The sequence below is a fragment of the Littorina saxatilis genome, linkage group LG3 (assembly GCF_037325665.1).
Source record: "Littorina saxatilis isolate snail1 linkage group LG3, US_GU_Lsax_2.0, whole genome shotgun sequence".
NCBI lineage: Eukaryota > Metazoa > Mollusca > Gastropoda > Littorinimorpha > Littorinidae > Littorina > Littorina saxatilis.
Genome location: NC_090247.1, coordinates 50465686 through 50485685, shown reverse-complemented (window position 1 = coordinate 50485685; position 20000 = coordinate 50465686).

Here is a 20000-nt window from a genome sequence, read left to right as displayed (position 1 = left end):
CAGGCGTAATGTCCCCCCACTCCTCCTCCCGTTCCTGCTCCTCCTCTGTCCTTCCCAGGCTATCAGGGACGGGTCCCCCGGAGGTGATCAGGAGCGTCGTGCTTGATTGCACAAAGCGAATCAGAATGCCTCACGGTCCATGAAACACGTCAGGGAAATATGCTGACCCCTATTCTCCCCTCTTTCTGCCTGTCTTGGGCCATTCGCTTGCGCCTGGTGAGCTTTTCCTCGGTTTGCCTTCGTCGGTTCTTTCGGTCTGTATGTCTGTCCTTGCCTGTTCTTCTCTGTCTGTGACTGTTTGTCTATATTTGATTGGTGAGCTTCTCTTCGGTTTGCCTTCGTCGGTTCCTTCGGTCTGTATCTCTGTCCTTTGCCTGTTCTTCTCTGTCTGTGACTGTCTGTCTATGTTTGATTGGTGAGCTTCTCTTCGGTTTGCCTTCGTAGGTTCCTTCGGTCTGTATCTCTGTCCTTTGCCTGTTCTTCTCTGTCTGTGACTGTCTGTCTATATTTGATTGGTGAGCTTCTCTTCGGTTTGCCTTCGTCGGTTCCTTCGGTCTGTATCTCTGTCCTTTGCCTGTTCTTCTCTGTCCTTGTCTGTCTATGTTTGATTAGTGAGCTTCTCCTCGGTTTGACTTCGTCGGTTCCTTCGGTCTGTATCTCTGTCCTTTGCCTGTTCTTCTCTGTCTGTGACTGTCTGTCTATATTTGATTGGTGAGCTTCTCTTCGGTTTGCCTTCGTCGGTTCCTTCGGTCTGTATCTCTGTCCTTTGCCTGTTCTTCTCTGTCTGTGACTGTCTGTCTATATTTGATTGGTGAGCTTCTCTTCTGTTTGCCTTCGTCGGTTCCTTCGGTCTGTATCTCTGTCCTTTGCCTGTTTTTCTCTGTCCTTGTCTGTCTATGTTTGATTGGTGAACTTCTCTTCGATTTGCCTTCGTCTGTTCTTTCGGTCTGTATCTCTGCCCTTGCCTGTTCTTCTCTGTCTGTGACTGTTTGTCTATATTTGATTGGTGAGCTTCTCTTCGGTTTGCCTTCGTCGGTTCCTTCGGTCTGTATCTCTGTCCTTTGCCTGTTCTTCTCTGTCTGTGACTGTTTGTCTATATTTGTTGGTGAGCTTCTCTTCGGTTTGCCTTCGTCGGTTCCTTCGGTCTGTATCTCTGTTCTTTGCCTGTTCTTCTCTGTCTGTGACTCTCTGTCTCTGTTTGATTGGTGAGCTTCTCCTCGGTTTGCCTTCGTCGGTTCTTTCGGTCTGTATCTCTGTCCTTTGCCTGTTTTTCTCTGTCCTTGTCTGTCTCTGTTTGAATGGTGAGATTTGTTTTCTAGCTCTTCCTGCGTGTCTTAAGCCGGAAGTTGACTTCGAGAAGTATTTTTTTACCGAAAATTTGGAGCCGAAGCTTTGCGCAGCGAGCTTCGTGAAGTAGACTTTGCAAAGTCCAATTGATATCAAGCTAAAGTCTCTGTCTTTTTTTACCTCGTGAGATCTCCTCGATTGTAAGTCTGCTGCTTGTCTGCCTGCCTGAATCTCCGAGTACATCTCACCCTATCTCTAGCCTAAAGAGTTATCCTCGGTTCGAGATCATCATCTTATTTCTCTGTCCGTCTGTCTGTCCTTCTGTCTCTCTGTCTGTCTGTTTGGAAATGTGTATTTTTAGATTATAAAAAACGAAATTAGCTTAAGCGCTTGCCCTTCGAGATTGGCGAAATGTTCAAATGCATTAAGAGCACTTGCGGAACCCCCACACAGTGGATACGCATAGTCAATATTTGACCAAATACGACTGTAGAAAAAAAAACATATTTGCGAAAGAAATTTCAAGATGTTTTAATTTTTTTATAACTGATATTTTTTTTAAACAGAGAGATTCAATGTGGTCAAGCCAATGACAAATTATTATTAATCGTTTGACCAAGGAATTTTATGGTTGGCAACTTTTTCAAGTACTTGATTTTTAAAACAGCTTTATGAGTGATTTTGTTGTTTCTATTGGGTAGTTATAAGCGTACGTTTTCTTTTTGTTTGATAAAGAGACAAATGGTTTAACACTGACCAGTTAAGTACTGCTTTCTTGAAGGGTCTGTGATAGACAATCTAAGGACTGGTGACTATAGAGACTATAGTAGTGTCTTCTGCAAACAAATCAGTGATTGCACATGCAACGGGGAAGGTCACTGATATAAATAGAAAACAATAAAGGACCTAAATCAGACCTCTGTAGGACCCTATATTTCAAAAAACGTTCAAAGGAATAAAATGCATTTGTAAATGTAATTTGTTTTATATTTTTGTACGAAATGATTGAAGAAGATTGAGTGTGGCACATTGCATGCAAGATAATTTACTTTGAACTTGGTACCCTTTCCTGTTTTCGGTTGTGGCACATTCGCAGTCTATCATTTCAAGTTTTTTCTTCACACCTTCTACGCTTAACTTGACACCACCTCTAAAACTTCTTCAGGTTCACAAGCAAAAAATCTGCAGCCTGGAAAAAGTCGTTATGACTAACTAGCCGTCATGGAGCTCACGCTATGGCAATAATAATGAATAAGGTCCCGATTTAATGGCTGTTTTACAGACAGTAATATTGTGCGGGTCTAGCCAAGTATGGTTGCCGTGCTAAATCAAGTGCACGTAATATTTCAGGCGATACATAACGTCCTGAAAGATGCCGCCATTGTTCTTTGAAAATCCTGCCATCAAAAAGCTATTAGATTTTACGAAAAGTAAGCATATGTCCATAAAATCTAACGACGCAGATGCCTCTTTGTCGAGGACGTCAGCAAAAAATTATGAATAACTAAGAGCGAACGATAAACACCTTTCTTCCCTGTTTATGCACTAGTGGTCAACTCGTTTTAGAGTGTTGAGCGCAGATCATAACTTTAGCAAAGGAAACATTCTACGCTTTTGAAATCCCTCTGGGCTAAAAGCACGGCAACAGGACAAAAAGAAACCCAACCCACTCCCTTATTTTACATGCAGGTACGTATATCCAGTAATAATCACAAGCGAAAAAAAAAGAAAGAAAAAAGAAGACTTCATCCTATCCTAAGCGGTGTAAACGTTTTCCATGTCAGCTTTAAAAACTTAACTCGTACATGGAGAAAAAGGGAACCTGCAAAAATGGCCACACTTCCTGCTGTTTGGAATTGAAAACACACTTCACAAAACAAATTTCACGCTCGGTTTGTTACTGAAAAGGAAAACCATAAAAATCAGCTGTTCAGGCGCGTCTGCCATTAAGATCTTTTACACGTACGCCCAGCCACGAATAAAAGTTACACCGAACATGACCGAATAATGATTCTATTCTCCTGAAAGATTATGAAGAATGATCCCCAGGATTCGAAAATGTCAACAAACATATATACAATCTTAATCGCTTTTTTCCACACACAGTTTTGAAAAAAGAAAAGACCCCCTGTACATTACTTAAGGGTGTAGTGTCTGAATCCTCCTGTCTCAGATTGCCAATGTCAACAGAATAAACTACTTCAGTAATCGCTCTTTTGACACATTTTAAAGACTCCCCGCTTCACGAATATCAGTTCCCTTGGACAAGAACTCGACATGAGGTCTCCCTGAGATCGGGTGCGGAGGACCCTAGAACTGGCCCATTCAAAATCTTCAGTGGACCGCGCACAACGCGCTTGCACCGTAAGAGGGGTCGGGAGAAAGCGGGTACCCCTGTGGTACGCCTTTAGCTGGACATGGTCTTAGCCGTTCCCTGGTGTTTTAGTAGGGAGGCAAACTCGAGTGTTTCATCATTTAATCCTGAGCAGGACATTGTCGTGGAGGGTAAGTGTCCATTTGACATACACAGTCGTTTCCCACGTTCTGACCCCAAAACGACGACTGGACTTTTGGTGGGACTGATATAATTTCAAAGGTCGTTTGAAAGTAGTTCAAATTGCCTTGAAATCTCGTCACGTCCACAAACTCGAGTAATGGTACTGGAAGTCCCAAACGTTCTCAACAGCAGCTTCTTCTCAGCTTTTCTCAGGTGTTCTGTTTCAGTAAGGAAGTGATCGATTATTCGTCAGGTTTTGTAGGTGCACTTGAATCTGACACCAGAACATAACGGTTTCAAAGCGAAGAAAATTTGAAAAAAATATAATGCAAACAATTGACTTATCATGAAAAGAAAGTAGAGGAATTGATTTCGACATAAATATTGTTCTTTTTGAATGTTCGTGGGATATAATGCGCCGATTATGTGGTCTGCACGATGGGGGCAAATTCTGTTGATCTTGATCTTAAATCCAAATCTGACCCGAACTAATGCTGCTTGATATTATTTTAACTAAATGACAGAATTGCATTTTCGGAGGTCAACAGCATTCTTGTCAGTATAAAAGAAGACACAGTGAAAATGAAATACAAAATTAAAAAAACCTCTTCATGATGACTGAAGGCAACGAAAAAATAAAATAAAAGAAGGAGGTTTTTGGTTTCCACAACGTGTTTTCCAAGTATTGTACAAGAAGTAACCCCACAAACATATATGTGCAATATATGGAACCCAGCAAGTAAACCTTTCTTTAAAAGAAAAGTAAAATCGCCTTAGAAAAACATGTTTGAAATATCAAAACTGAATGAAAACAAACTATTTAAACAAAAAGAGGAAACAACAGTAACCAGGTTTGGTACGTTCTTAATCAATATTTCGGCAGCGACAAACTGCCTTCTTCAGGATGGTATGAGAAAAGTACGGAATGACAACAAAAAAGCAATAAGGAAAACAAACAAACAAACAAACAAACAAACAAACAACGTAGAACAAATCTGACCAAACAAAAAAGACAAAACTCCACAAAAAGCAGGTTCTTATTACTACAACACCCTCCAACACAAACGCATTCTCCTACTACAGAAAAGAAAACGCGTTAACCCCCTGCGGGCTAACGTTTACTTTTCAGCGCGGAATTTACTTCCACGAAGGTCCAGCACGCCATGGATATGAGTCGTCTCCCCGCTGTTTTGTGATCCGGGCGTCCTGGGGAGTTGTCGCCTTCTAATTGCCGAGAATGGCGAAAAGAAAGATGGCGGACAAAGCGGGAAATATGGGATGAAATAGTTGTGGCCGGCACAGGCATGAAGACACCCCCCTGGCGTGTGGCTCCTGGAAACTTTATTTCGTTTTCATGAGGTCCACGTACTTTATGGCAACGTGTGGTCAAGGTTATTAGGTACGTAGGCGAGAGTCTCCTTAGGATTTTATTGAACCAGGACGGTTCGAGGGTACTGGTGGACATTTTTTTATGATTTATTTGTTTTTGGTAAAGTCAATGGAGGTGAATAGTCTTAATTTTGTTTAATCTTATTTTGCAGGCCTCTTTATTTCATGACGGCGTGTGCATTACTGGATTGATTTGTACATCTTCAATGGCGGAAGCAATTCTGTCGGATTAACAGATTATGTTATCGATTTTCCAGAACAGTCTCTGTCAGGACTCTACCTGCATATAGATGATCGTTAAAAACAACAGCAAACAAAACTAAAGCTGTTTTGCTTCATATTTGAATTTGAAAAACATTCATTTTTTCCGAAATGCAGAATGATAAAAACGTGTGCAGTGGCGTAAAGGCCCGCGCGCATGCACGCAAACAAAGACGCGGGCAAACATACAGGGACAGAGACAGCGAGACACGCATGCAGACAAACACACAAACACACAGGCAGCAAGACAGATCCACAAACACATCTTTTCCTTACTGCCACAATCTGCTAAATCTACTCCAAAATTGACTTCCACCGTATAAAATATCAAGTCGAGTTTTATTGGGCGACTTTTTAGTCCATTCCAGTTGTCACCGTACGCGCAATCACTTGGGTATGGTGACAGTGATGGAATTTGCAGCCATTGAACTCGTACAGACGAGTACATCAAAGCAGTAAATCAACACTTGACATCAAGTATATCAACAGGGATCGTTAGCCGATGAAACGTTCGGGACGGGGACAGTCTCAGCACTAATTGTGGATATCACACAGAAAAGTTAAATGTTCGCACTGACACATTTCGCCGCACGACTCCATGCTGAGACGTTGAGTGTTCGTCACTTAGTGCCTGTCGCTTCCAACCCCCCGCCATTTTTGTCCTCGGTGCTCCGAGAGTTATCTCCCCTCCACATCGCCGCTCTTCTTGCCAGGGAGATACGGAGTGTCAATCAGGAGTGCGGGACCGCTCCAAATGGCCGACGTCGCTCAGAGAGAGAGAGAGAGAGAGAGAGAGAGAGAGAGAGAGAGAGATCTGAGTAATAGGGATCATCCAAAGGCGATTTTGAACAGTTTTTCCGCGCGTATCTTTCTGTCTGGTGCTACCCGCTTTTCTTCACGCTTTTGACGCGATGGGAGCGAGTGATATCGTTTAGTGTGCGGGCAATTTTCAAGCGTCTAAGTTTCGCTTCACACAGGTGCGCGATGATTGAGTTGATGGCTGGAGCTGTTGGAGGCTCATACCTGTTTGTACACTCAGTCAGTGTAAATCACAGTGTGCTTGACTTTTCAAAGCCCACCTGTCGCTAAAATAAGTCGAATGATCTGAGTAACTTTTGAGTGCTTTTTTGACTGTGCAGAAAGCTGTGAACCAAACACACATGTATGCATTCTTTTTTTTCCTTTCATGCACTTTTAGTCTGCCTCTTGGGCTTTTCTGATTGTTATACCAACTATTTTAAAATAACAACACTTTTATTTACTGACCAGGTACGTGAATATTGAAAATAAGACATGTTCTAAACACCCCAATCACACACAGACGCCGCTTCTACTACGTTATAAAATTGATGAGCGTGATCAATCGTGGGCCAAACGTGGGAGGATCTCCATCAGCGTGATTTGATCGGGGTGTGGTCGGGAAGCTGCACGCTCTCCCCACGCTTGCACAAAAGCCGGGTCGTAGCAAAGTCTTATTAAGAACGTAGCGGGAACGCCATTATCGTACAAGCAGCGTGGTAGCATCGTGGTGATATCTCTGTGGTCGTGATAAAACCACCATCAAGTCCGTTCATTTTTCGAAGGTGGGGCATAATCGCCGTCAAAATCCAACACATGGCAAATAATAAAAAATACATCAAGACTGTACTGCGAGAGCGTGCAGCTTCCCGATCTAGCCGATCCCACCCCGACCAAACCACACTCAATGAGATCCTCCCACGCTCTGGATTTTGACGGCGATATGCCCCGATTTGAAAACGTTTTCAGATCGGCATGTTCGTGGTAAGGACGTAGCGCTGTGTGACAGGGCCCTTACACGAGGCTCGGATTGCATAGGCGGACAAATAGACTGACAGAAACAGAAGCAGAAAAGCATACTGTAACACGCAGACACAGACAGACATACACCGACATGCAAACACAGAGACAGACTCACAGACAGACAGGTACGGCCCGCTCCCCTCGCATCCCTTTCGTGCAATATATTGCACATGCAGGTATATATACACTCTGTATATTGCTTCAAAGGTAGCACCTGCAGACAGTAATTCACCCGAATCCAGTTCAAGAGAAAGCTTACTGAAGCGGGTGGATGAACACGGGTACACCGAGGAACGGGTGTATGGCAGCAAATGGACCCCCATTTCACAATGACAGCGCTAACAGGTAGGTGACAGCGCTAACAGGTAGGTGACATCGTTAACGTCTGACCATTTTTAGGGTCAGTAGGTACAGATCAATGGTGAGATATTGATTTTGGCCGGAACTCAACAGTGACAGTGACACGGCAGTTCTATATAGATCGCCTACTTACTTAGGGTATTGTCGTCTGTGTGTTTGCATGTGTGAGTGTGTGTGTGTGTGTGTGTGTGTGTGTGTGCGTGTGGGTGTGTGTACGTGTGCGTGTGTGTGTATGTGTTTATTTTTGTGTGTGTGTGTTTGTATGTGTGTGTGTGTGTGTGTGTGTGTGTGTGTGTATGCGTGTGTGTGTGCGCGCGCCTGTCTGTATATGTTTGTGCATCGAATTCTTCGTCGTGGCTCAGTAACTTGCACTGGTATTACAGTCGTCGGTGAAGTATATTGGTTTAGGCAAGAACTTAGGGCGGGGATGTAGCTCAGTCGGTAGCGCGCTGGATTTGTATCCAGTTGGCCGCTGTCAGCGTGAGTTCGTCCCCACGTTCGGCGAGAGATTTATTTCTCAGAGTCAACTTTGTGTGCAGACTCTCCTCGGTGTCCGAACACCCCCGTGTGTACACGCAAGCACAAGACCAAGTGCGCACGAAAAAGATCCTGTAATCCATGTCAGAGTTCGGTGGGTTATAGAAACACGAAAATACCCAGCATGCTTCCTCCGAAAACGGCGTATGGCTGCCTAAATGGCGGGGTAAAAAACGGTCATACACGTAAAATTCCACTCGTGCAAAAAACCCACGAGTGTACGTGGGAGTTTCAGCCCACGAACGCAGAAGAAGAAGAAGAAGGCAAGAACTTTACAATGACACTGCGGTTTCGGATACAGTGCATATTTTTCGGTGTTATCTGTCTTCATCTTCATGTATATCGGATTGTTTGCCATGGTTCAGTAACCTGCACTGGTGTCGGCCTGTGTGTGTGTGTGTGTGCGTGTGTGTGTGTGTGTGTGTGTGTGCGTGTGTGTATGTATGTGTGTGTATGTGAATGTGTATGTGTTTGTGTGTGTGTGTGTATGTATGTGTGTGTGTGTGTGTGTGTGTGTGTGTGTGTGTGTTTGTGTGTTGAATGTGTGTGTATGTTTGTGTGTGTGTGTGTGTGTGTGTGTGTGTGTGTGTGTGTGTGTGTGTGTGTGTTTGTGTGTGTGTGTGGATGTGTGTGTGGTTAAAACTTCTTTCCGTTCCGTGTACATCATTTTGTCGATCATAATAGATCCCTCTACTCTGTTGCCTGTGGTATGAGCACCCCTGGACATTAACCAACAATCAACAGTGGGGCTTTATTGCTGATTTAATTTTGTAATCCCAGTATTTTAACTCAGATGTGAATAATCTTGAGGCTCTGTCCTGCGATAATAGCAATGCGGAAGAAGAAGGAGAAGAAGGAGGAGGAGTAGGAGGAGTAGGAGGAAGAGAAGAAAGGAGGGAGGGAACTACAAAATACTGAGAAAGAAATTATGGAAATAAAGAAAGAAAGTAGAAGAGAAAGAACTAAAGAAAGAAAGGAAAACGCAGACAGATAAACATACACAGTGAAATAAGCAGACAGATAGAGAAGACACAGTCAAATAAGCAGACAGATAGACAGACACAGTCAAATAAGCAGACAGACAGACACAGTCAAATAAGCAGACAGATAGACAGACACAGTCAAATAAGCAGACAGATAGACAGACACAGTTAAATAAGCAGACAGACAGACACAGTCAAATAAGCAGACAGATAGACAGACACAGTTAAATAAGCAGACAGACAGACACAGTCAAATAAGCAGACAGATAGACAGACACAGTTAAATAAGCAGACAGATAGACAGACACAGTCAAATAAGCAGACAGATAGACAGACACAGTTAAATAAGCAGACAGACAGACAGACACAGTCAAATAAGCAGACAGATAGACAGACACAGTCAAATAAGCAGACAGACAGACAGACACAGTCAAATAAGCAGACAGACAGACAGACACAGTCAAATAAGCAGACAGATAGACAGACACAGTTAAATAAGCAGACAGACAGACAGACACAGTTAAATAAGCAGACAGACAGACACAGTCAAATAAGCAGACAGATAGACAGACACAGTCAAATAAGCAGACAGATAGACAGACACAGTCAAATAAGCAGACAGATAGACAGACACAGTTAATAAGCAGACAGATAGACAGACACAGTCAAATAAGCAGACAGATAGACAGACACAGTCAAATAAGCAGACAGACAGACACAGTCAAATAAGCAGACAGATAGACAGACACAGTCAAATAGGCAGACAGATAGACAGACACAGTCAAATAAGAAGACAGACAGACAGACACAGTTAAATAAGCAGACAGATAGACAGACACAGTTAAATAAGCAGACAGATAGACAGACACAGTTAAATAAGCAGACAGACAGACACAGTTAAATAAGCAGACAGATAGACAGACACAGTCAAATAAGCAGACAGATAGACAGACACAGTCAAATAAGCAGACAGACAGACAGACACAGTCAAATAAGCAGACAGATAGACAGACACAGTTAAATAAGCAGACAGACAGACACAGTCAAATAAGCAGACAGATAGACAGACACAGTCAAATAAGCAGACAGACAGACAGACACAGTCAAATAAGCAGACAGATAGACAGACACAGTTAAATAAGCAGACAGACAGACAGACACAGTCAAATAAGCAGACAGATAGACAGACACAGTCAAATAAGCAGACAGACAGACAGACACAGTCAAATAAGCAGACAGATAGACAGACACAGTCAAATAAGCAGACAGATAGACAGACACAGTCAAATAAGCAGACAGACAGACAGACACAGTCAAATAAGCAGACAGATAGACAGACACAGTGAAATAAGCAGACAGATAGACAGACACAGTCAAATAAGCAGACAGATAGACAGACACAGTCAAATAAGCAGACAGACAGACAGACACAGTCAAATAAGCAGACAGACAGACACAGTCAAATAAGCAGACAGATAGACAGACACAGTTAAATAAGCAGACAGACAGACACAGTCAAATAAGCAGACAGATAGACAGACACAGTTAAATAAGCAGACAGATAGACAGACACAGTCAAATAAGCAGACAGATAGACAGACACAGTCAAATAGGCAGACAGATAGACAGACACAGTTAATAAGCAGACAGATAGACAGACACAGTCAAATAGGCAGACAGACAGAAAGCTTTCGAAAAAATTGCCCGTCAACCAACAGCAGCCTTAATGTGTCTGTCTGTCTGTCTGTGCGTGTGTGTGTGTAGAGCGATTCAGACCAAACTACTTTTCATTTTTTCGATAAATACTTTTGATGACGTCATATCCGGCTTTTTGTAAAAGTTGAGGCGGCACTGTCACACCCTCATTTTTCAATCAAATTGATTGAAATTTTTGTAATGCAATCTTCGACAAAGGCCTGACTTCGGTATTGCATTTCAACTTGGTGGCTTAAAAATTAATTAATGACTTTGGTCATTAAAAATCTGAACATTGTAATAATTTTTTTTTAACATAAAACGATCCAAATTTACGTTCATCTTATTCTACATCATGTCCTGATTCCAAAAACATATAAATATGTTATATTTGGATTATAATCAAGCTCTGAAAATTAAAAATATAAAAATTATGATCAAAATTAAATTTCCGAAATCGATTTAAAAACAATTTCATCTTATTCCTTGTCGGTTCCTGATTCCAAAAACATATATATATATATATATATGATATGTTTGGATTAAAAACACGCTCAGAAAGTTAAAACGAAGAGAGGTACAGAAAAGTGTGCTATGCAGCACAGCGAAACCACTACCGCGCTGAACAGGCTCGTCAGTTTCACTCCGTTTTGCACAAGCGGCGGACTACGGTCATTGTGAAAAAATGCAGTGCGTTCAGTTTCATTCTGTGAGTTCCACAGCTTGACTAAATGTAGTAATTTCGCCTTACGCGACTTGTTTTTTTTATCTCCTCTTATTCATTTTTGTCAAGATCCTTAAAGAAGGAAGAGCTTACCACTAATGTGCGTCTCCATCAGACAACGCCAACGACAGCGCGGTACCACACGTTCCCGTCCCCCCGACGACACTCTTCCGGATGTCCCTCCGATGACCGTTTCATCACCAACCCTCAATCACTGGGCTTCCGTCTTCATTTGCGTTATCTAATAAATTTCCAATTGACCCCCTTCGCTTTGCTCAAAGAAATAGAAATTGATTTGTTCCGGGCACAGTTCGAGGCTAGAAAACGTGGACTTTAAAAAACCCATTCTTTAGAATGAGTAAACAGGGCAGAGAGAGATAAAAGTCTGGGAGAAAAAAAAAACCCACCCAAGAAAGAAAGAGATCTGGAAGGGGAGAGAAGATTCAAAACGATGTGCGATAAAAGTTCAATGAAAGAGGTTTGAGAGAGAGAGACAAAAAAAGCAATAGCCCCAATTAAAAGAAGAGAGAGAAATTAGAATAAAAGTGTGGTGGGGTCGGAAGTATTGTCGTGCCAAAAAACGGAGTTGTGGGCAGGAAGGCAGACTGTGGGCGCCGGTGTGGTCGTGACCAGAGCCCTGTAATGTCGGAAGCCAGTGGAGTTACCCCGACCCCTTGCAGACTTTCAGACTTCAGTCTTGATCGCCATCTCCATCTTAAGTATTTCCCGAAATGACCACCAAAAAAAGCTGAAAGATTTTAAGTAAAAATAAAAAATAAAAAGAATTAAAAGAAAGAAAGAAAGAAAGAAAGAATGAAACAAACAAAAATAATAATAATATGGGAGATTTATAGAGCGCTTTACGTTCTCGAAGCGCTTTACAATGAAAAAAAATATGAAAAAACAAACAAACATACATATACATACAAAGCAAAGCAAAAAAGAAAGAAAGAAAGAATAAAAGCAGAGAGCATCACAAATAGACCAAAACAAATCGAAACACTGAAGAAAAATGAAAAAATAAAGCCAAAGAAAGATGCAACGTTAAAGGCTTCTCTTTCACTCTACATTTATTGCGAAATGCAACAAAATTAAGAATAAAGCATATTCTGTGAACAGAAATTTGTAGCAAAAGATAAATCTAAAGTTCATGTTTTTATACTGTGTTGTTCAAACAATGTGTGTGTGTGTGTGCGTGTGTGTGCGTGCGTGTGTGTGTGTGTGTGTGTGTGTGTGTGTGTGTGTGTGTGTGTGTGGAGGAGGAGGAGGGAGGAGGAGATACAGAATAGATAGAAAACGACGGAGGATCAGAAAACTGGGGAAAAAAAGGAGAGCTTAGTGGACACACGAGGACGTCTGGAGATCCTGCGGTCGGAATCATCATATCGAACAGTCTTTCTTTTCTGTCGACGACGACGACGACGACGATGATAATAATAATGATGATGTCACGGTTTGGTGACATTAGGGAGATTCAAAGGACAGCACGTTTCGTTTTGCAGCTCGTTTCGTTTGGTGAATGAGTCACCCCGCGAAACGGAACGTGAAACGAGACGACATAGGCCGCAGACAAGATTTAGATGTATTCACGTTTCGTTTCGGAATGAAGGAAGGGCGATAAATCTTCAAGTGAAATTATCACGTCTGTCCTCGATCAGAATGGAAAAAAAAACCCTAGGAGGTGGTCCAGAATCGGGCATACTTTGATTATTTTCAGTCCAAATAAATCACACAGACTTTGTTTATACAAAATCACATACGAAGCCAGAATAAAAATTCGATGCGATGACCTACTTCTGCTTCGCCATTTGCTTTCTTCACCATGAAGTTGGATAAATGTACCAGGATCAGCACCCTTCAAAATATTTCAGTTCACAACAGTTGTCTACCTCCAATGAACACATTCTCAGCGCTGAAAGACTGTGAAAGGGTTGATGAATCTAGCAATGCATAAAATGGCCAACAAATAAAACTGTTAGTGTGCAAAAATACTCACAAAAGTTGACGAAATATTGTTCGTTTTTTGGGGGTGGAAAACGTGACTGCGTTTTGACGTTCCACGTTCCGTTTCAGTTGACCTTCACCTTTCCAGCGAGAGACCCCCGAAATGATGACGTTTACCACAACTTCAAAACGAAACGTCCCGACGTTTCGTTTATTAAATCTCCCTATTGATTGGGGAAGAAACTCTTTGTAGGGTGCCTTTCCCAAATTGCGATGCAAAGCGCCTGTGCTTATCGCAACTGGAGGATTTTGTGCTGACAGGGCTTGGCACGAGAAATTCGTTTTATTCCCCCCTCTGCTTCTTTACCTCTGTAAACCTGTAGAGCTAGTTATTTTTCGATAATGACCCAGCAACCAAACAAATAACGACCCAGCAACAGCCTGAATCCTCGATAGTGCAATGGGTTGAGAAGTTGTTCTGTTTCGGTACTACTTTTTGTGACTGAAAAGTTCCGAACGCTCTAATGTACGAAGTATACATCTCTGGAGCAAACAATACAAACATACCGCATTTAAATCAACAACTACAGGCCTGAACACATGAATCTCCATATAATATCCATGAGTTCGGTTGTTTTCTGAATCTAGATCTGCCGTGCTCAAACGTTCATCACAAGCAATTTCACAAGGCAAGTAACTCATACTTTGTCTAGCGACAAGAGTAGTTCCCCTTCTTTTCACTCAGTTTCTTCGACAACAGACTGCAATCCGACGGTCAGTTTTCAACAATATTTCATTTAATAAACAGATCACACGCAACCAAATGCACACATCTCATCAATTTAAACAACATAAAGCGGTTTCATACACTATTTTTCCCAGAAAACTGAACTTCATACAGTTTTTAACGTTGGAACACGGGTGCAAAAGTTCGTCTGCTAATCCCATTTGACGAAAGAACATTATCCTAAGGCCAAAAAAAAAAATTGTCTGTTTAGGGTAACATGACCAAAAAAAGTAGGGTCGGTAGGTAGGTAAAGGTTTTTTTTTGTTTGTTTTTTTGTTTTTTTGGTTGTGTGTGTAAATGCTATGTTGGTTGAACATTCACTTCTTATATTTGATGAATACATGTTTCAAAACTAACGTATAAATAAAACAGAGAGAAAGGGAGAGAAAGAAACGCCAAATGTCTCTTTTTAGCATTTTTACCTCTTTTTTTTTCTTTTTTTTTTTGAAATCAAAAAAAAGTTTTTGGGTCGGCGCCAAATCGGTTACCCTAAACAGACAATTTTTTTTTTTGGGCCTAAGCGATACCAAAACATATACAGAACACACAATATCTGCCTTTGCCGCCACAGCAGAATAACAGCATATCTGTGTACTTGATTTTAGTCCAAAATAGGAAAACTGACAAGAAGTGTTAACAGAATGGAATGATTTGCACGGAACTATACAACCGCGCATTAATCGATCGCCTGCGCAGGTTGACTGGTTGAGTGAATAGGATTCGATCAAACTTTCGCAAAAAACCTCCTCTTTTCTTTGAATAACTGAAGAAAGGAGGAATAAAGAGGTTACACACCTCGTCTCAGTGATTATAAAAAATAATGGTCTCAGTTCGCGGTCATGAAAAAGCTCGCTAAAGCTCGCATTTTTCATGATCCGCTAACTTCGACCATTATTTTTAATAATCACTGAGACTCGGCATGTAACCTCTACTTATCTCCACGCCTGGGCTGGGTGCGAGGTGTAATATTTTGTACAGGGTTTCCACGTGCGGGATTTTGCTGACTTGGGAAAGTCAGCTAAAACTGCGCTATACCTTTGACGATAGCGATTGGTCGCTGGAGTCATGTGATGGTTTTGACGAGTTTGGGGGAGACATTGAAACGTTCCCATTTATCACATGCTTCGATAAGGGAAGGTTGTTTCTTGTTCTAAGAGTTGATGGTATTCAACGCGTTGAGACATTGTTTATGTCAACGTGCCTGCTCTGCGTGTCCAGGAGGGCTCTTGGAACAACGGAGAAGTGACCGCCTTTTCGCTGCAAGATATGTTCTGACGACGAGGTCGTCAGGTGTTACTTGACTGGGTGTTGGAGGATTTCAACGCAGAAAAAGACTCAGTACCAGGGTTGTGGCTACAAATTCGCCGACGGACGATAAGCCATACACACATTCATAGGCTGTTGGGGTAATAAATCGTTATAAAACGCTGTTGACGAGTCAATGTTTGTGGAATGAAATACTCTCTGTTGTTCTTTCCAGGATAGTGTATAATAGGCTCTTTGTGACGCTAAAAGTATAATCTGTATATGGTTTTTGCAGATATGGAGAGAAGGAAGGAAAATGGCTGATTTGTTGTTTTAAAAGTTCGTTTGTGCAGGCCACGTGCTCTATGAAATATGTAAAGGTGACATGTTTAAAGGTGGAGTGTGAAGGGTTGCGTGGCATGTTTAGTGCACCGATGCTTTTTGTTTCAGCTGCTGGTGCTGTGGCTGTAACCGGAACATCATCTGCTGTAGCTGTATGCTGTATTCTGGATCTGGAACATCTTTTGCTGTATCTTTATCTGGAGCTTCTGGAGCTACGGGCGTTCTGGTGTGCTGTTGCTGTTGCGGTTGCTGTTGCTGGTTCTACCTACTCTACATGTTACCATTTCTGGTAATTTACGGGGAGGACCTTCAGCGGCTGAGTGAGGCGCCTGATTTCCCCACGGTTCACTGCTTTGCTCCACGCCAACCGGCACTACAGTCAGCGGAGCAGTAGTGGGGAAGGACTATTTACGGGTTGCCCACTCCGTGACAAAAAAAGCTAAGTGTACCATGTCATTGCGCCTTTAACCACCAAGTCACCTTGTGCATTCATGATTATATTTGAGTGGTGACAGCGTGGGGTGTGTGACACTTGCATTAACCAGCGCTTTTGGCAGAACAGCTATTTTTCCTGTCTTTACACGGGTTCAGCGCGTTATTATCATTTAATAAACTTTAACTGGCATTTTTGTCAGTTACTTTCTTTACGTCTTTGACGTAAAACAATGTTTGAAGTGAAGTATTGAGGGAGGTGGTGAGATCGTATATAAACAGGCGTCTGAAACTTATACTTTTGTTGATTCTATCTTTTTTGTGTGACTGCGAGAGTGGATCGTGGTGTGGATAGTCAGTTAGCAGTAATTCATATCTGTTGAGGCATTATCCTTTACGATGAGTTTGGTCGAGCGACGATAGAGAGAGTCTAACTTTTTCCAGTGGACATCACTGCTGTTGAGACATTATCCTTTACGATGAGTTTGGTCGAGCGACGATAGAGAAAGTCTAACTTTTTCCAGTGGACATCACTGCTGCCATCCCAGAGCGTCGAAACATAATTAATGTGAGGCATTACATGAGCATGGTGGAACATTTCCAGAGTCCTTCTGTCCGTAAATTGCTTTAACTTGGATAGGAGGAAAACGTTCTTGGCTACTTTCTTGCAGATATGCTGTAATTGTGCCTGCCACTTGAATTCACAATCAATAATTACCCCTAAAACGCGATGCTGTTGAACTTGTTCAATTGATTGCGTACCAATAGTAAGATTTAGTTTGAGTGGAGAAATCTGGTGTTTTTGTCTGGTTGCAATTACCATACTTTTAGAGAGAGAGAGAGAGAGAGAGAGAGAGAGAGAGAGAGAGAGAGAGAGAGAGAGAGAGAGAGAGAGAGAGAAGGAGGAAGATGAGGAGGAAGGAAGGAAGAGGGAGAGGAAACCAATGTACATGGAGAAAAGGGAAGAACAGGGCTGGTGGCGAGAAATAAAGAAGAGAGAACGAGCTCAGAGAGACAGACGAAGTCCTGACGCCTCCAAGATCCGGCGGAGTCATCCCGTCCTGACAGCCCTTCGCGAGCAGCAGACTCCGGCCACGACAGTCTTCCTCCCCAGCCAATTCTGCTGTCGGCGCCAGCGCCCTGCCTTCATCACTGCCTTCATCACTGCCTTCGCCCTTTCCTCCTTCCTTCCCCTTCCCAGCGCGTCCTCAAAGACAGAGAGAAAACGCAGGAGATAGAGCCACCCTAAAGAAGAAGAAGAGAATTATCTCCCCGAGACAATATGGAAGTGGTCCTGGCAGGAAATTTGATATCATAGTGGCGGGGCGAAGATAGCACACATCCGCCGCAGGCCCCGTGAAGGCTCAGACCGCCATCCGGAACCGAAGGTAACTGGCTCCGGGCATGCGGCGGCACGCGCGCTCGTGCGACAGCATACCGTGTCCGTCCCAGCTTCCCGCCATCTCTTGGCCTGAGGCTTGGTTGAGGGAGAAGAGAGAGACTTGTCACCGTAGGGGTGGGGGACCGGATCAAAGTCGTGAGACGAAGGTGCTGGTTAAAGAATGGTAGGGGGAGGGAGAGGGAGAGGGAGAGGGAGGAAGGCGTGGTGTGGGGCAGCAGGAAAGACAATTACCGAGATGCCACTCTAACGACTTTTGTGGATTAATCCTCTCGTTAGGCCGCCCGCAAGTTCTTTTTTCTTTCTCGTTCGCAATCGCCTTGCTGTCCTTGTTTGAGAAGGGGTGTGGAGTGAGTCTGGGAGGAAGGGGGAATTCATGGGGATAGCCATACGGTGTTGTTTTCTCTGTCACGATTACGATGGGGTTTTAATTGTTGTGTAATCTATGTGTTAGCAATCCCCTCTTGTCTTGATCTGCTTTGATGTTATGTTCTTGGCGTTTTCTTTGTTTCCCCGTTGTGCTTCTGTTCCTAGATTAAAACAATACTCAGGTATATATTGCAAATTCAATCCAACTTTTTCTTTTAACGGCAATAAGAGTATACTAATATTTAAAAAAATACTAGTTGTTTCTTTTGATATACAGTACCAAAATATTGAGTTTTTATATATACTCAGAGTATAACGCGCAGTATGCTTAAGGCGAACAAAATTAGTAAATGACCTTATATACACTATTATCGAGGACATTATTTTCAGTTGCTGCTTCTTATAGTTTAATAGTTTGTTTAGCTTCCTACTTATAGTTTGCTCTTACATTGCCAGTTTCTGAACCAGAGAAAGTCCTAAACAAATCGACCTTCAATTTGTTGAGGAGGAATCAAAATGTTTGGGAATCTGAATCCAAGTTTGCTTTATACACAACAGAAACTAAAATTTTCTTTATCTAATTAACAGTGTTTTTCCCGATTCAGTAATTGACTGAATTTTTTCTTTATTTTTGATTTGACTTTATCCAGGATGCAGGTTACACGTGCAGCAAAACCACATGATTTCGACTGGTCTTCGTGTCGTGAGGCTATGTCATTGGAGAAATTAATGTGTTTATTTGTCAAGAATGTTTATTTTTTAATGTTCAAATTCTTTTAATTACCTGTTGAAAACCTTCTTGTTTGTTTGTTTATTTGTTTTTGGGACAGAGACAAAATGATTTCCATACTTGCAGTTAACTTATATGTTCTTGGTATCCTTACTCAGGATTTCGAGGACATCATGAAGCTAACTCTTTTGTCAATCGTGGCATTGGCAATATTCTTTCTTAAGCACTTTGAATTCGTTCCTACGTTTAAGATTTCTCTTTGTTTTTCCAACTGGCCTTTACATTTTTCTCAATCGTTTTTCTTCTTTATTCAATTCTTTGTTTTTTCTTGTCATTCTCCTTTTATCTTTAACTTTTTTTGTTTGCGCCAAAAAGAGATTAAAGTTACAAGCAAGTTCTCTGTTCTTTGAACAGTCTTGAGATCTGAAGGAAGGGGACAAAAAATCCACGTGCCCTAAGGGCATCCACTACGTAACGACCTTTCAACTGTTGTCGTAAGACACACGGCGAATTAGTATTCCGCGAGCCCCGCCAATCTAGCAGGGCTAATATTTCGACTAGCGTCTGGCGCTGTACCTCCTTTCCCATCTCAGTGAGCTTGCTGTGCAGCAGTTCGGCCACAGATCATTCCTTGTGCCAACACACCTCGTCCTCTTCTGTCTGCTAGCTTGCTTCATCCTTTCCCTCCGTCCCACCTCGCGCTGTTCCTCGGTAGTGTCTCTCGCTTTCTTTTCCTCTCCCCGAGTCGATCATGTCTCCGGCTCTCTCTTCACGAGGCTTTTCAAAGCTCGTTTGTGGAAAATATCGACGTACGGTAGCGGGGTTGTTTTTCTGTTTCTCCGACACTTTTAGCGAGTAACGAACGTCGCCGGCTCCGCCATCGACCTGGGTCTCTTTGAAGACTTGCCGGGCAGATGCGTTAGACATTGGCCACGTTTCCATGATTGTCGCCAGTGGTGGGAAAATCCTCTTTGTTGCTCCCAGCTTTACCCCGCTTCCAGCTTTCCCCCCGCTTCTCTGCCTGCGAGTCCTCAATTCCCAGGCCTCAGCGTCCAATAAGAAATTTGCATGGAAATCAGTGTTTGTTTGAACGAAACTGTCGCCCAAACGAGATTGCGGCTTTTACAGCAAGCGCTGAAATAAAGCCTGGAATTGGGTTCCCCCGGCAAATTGTTACACCAGGTCTGACAAACATCAA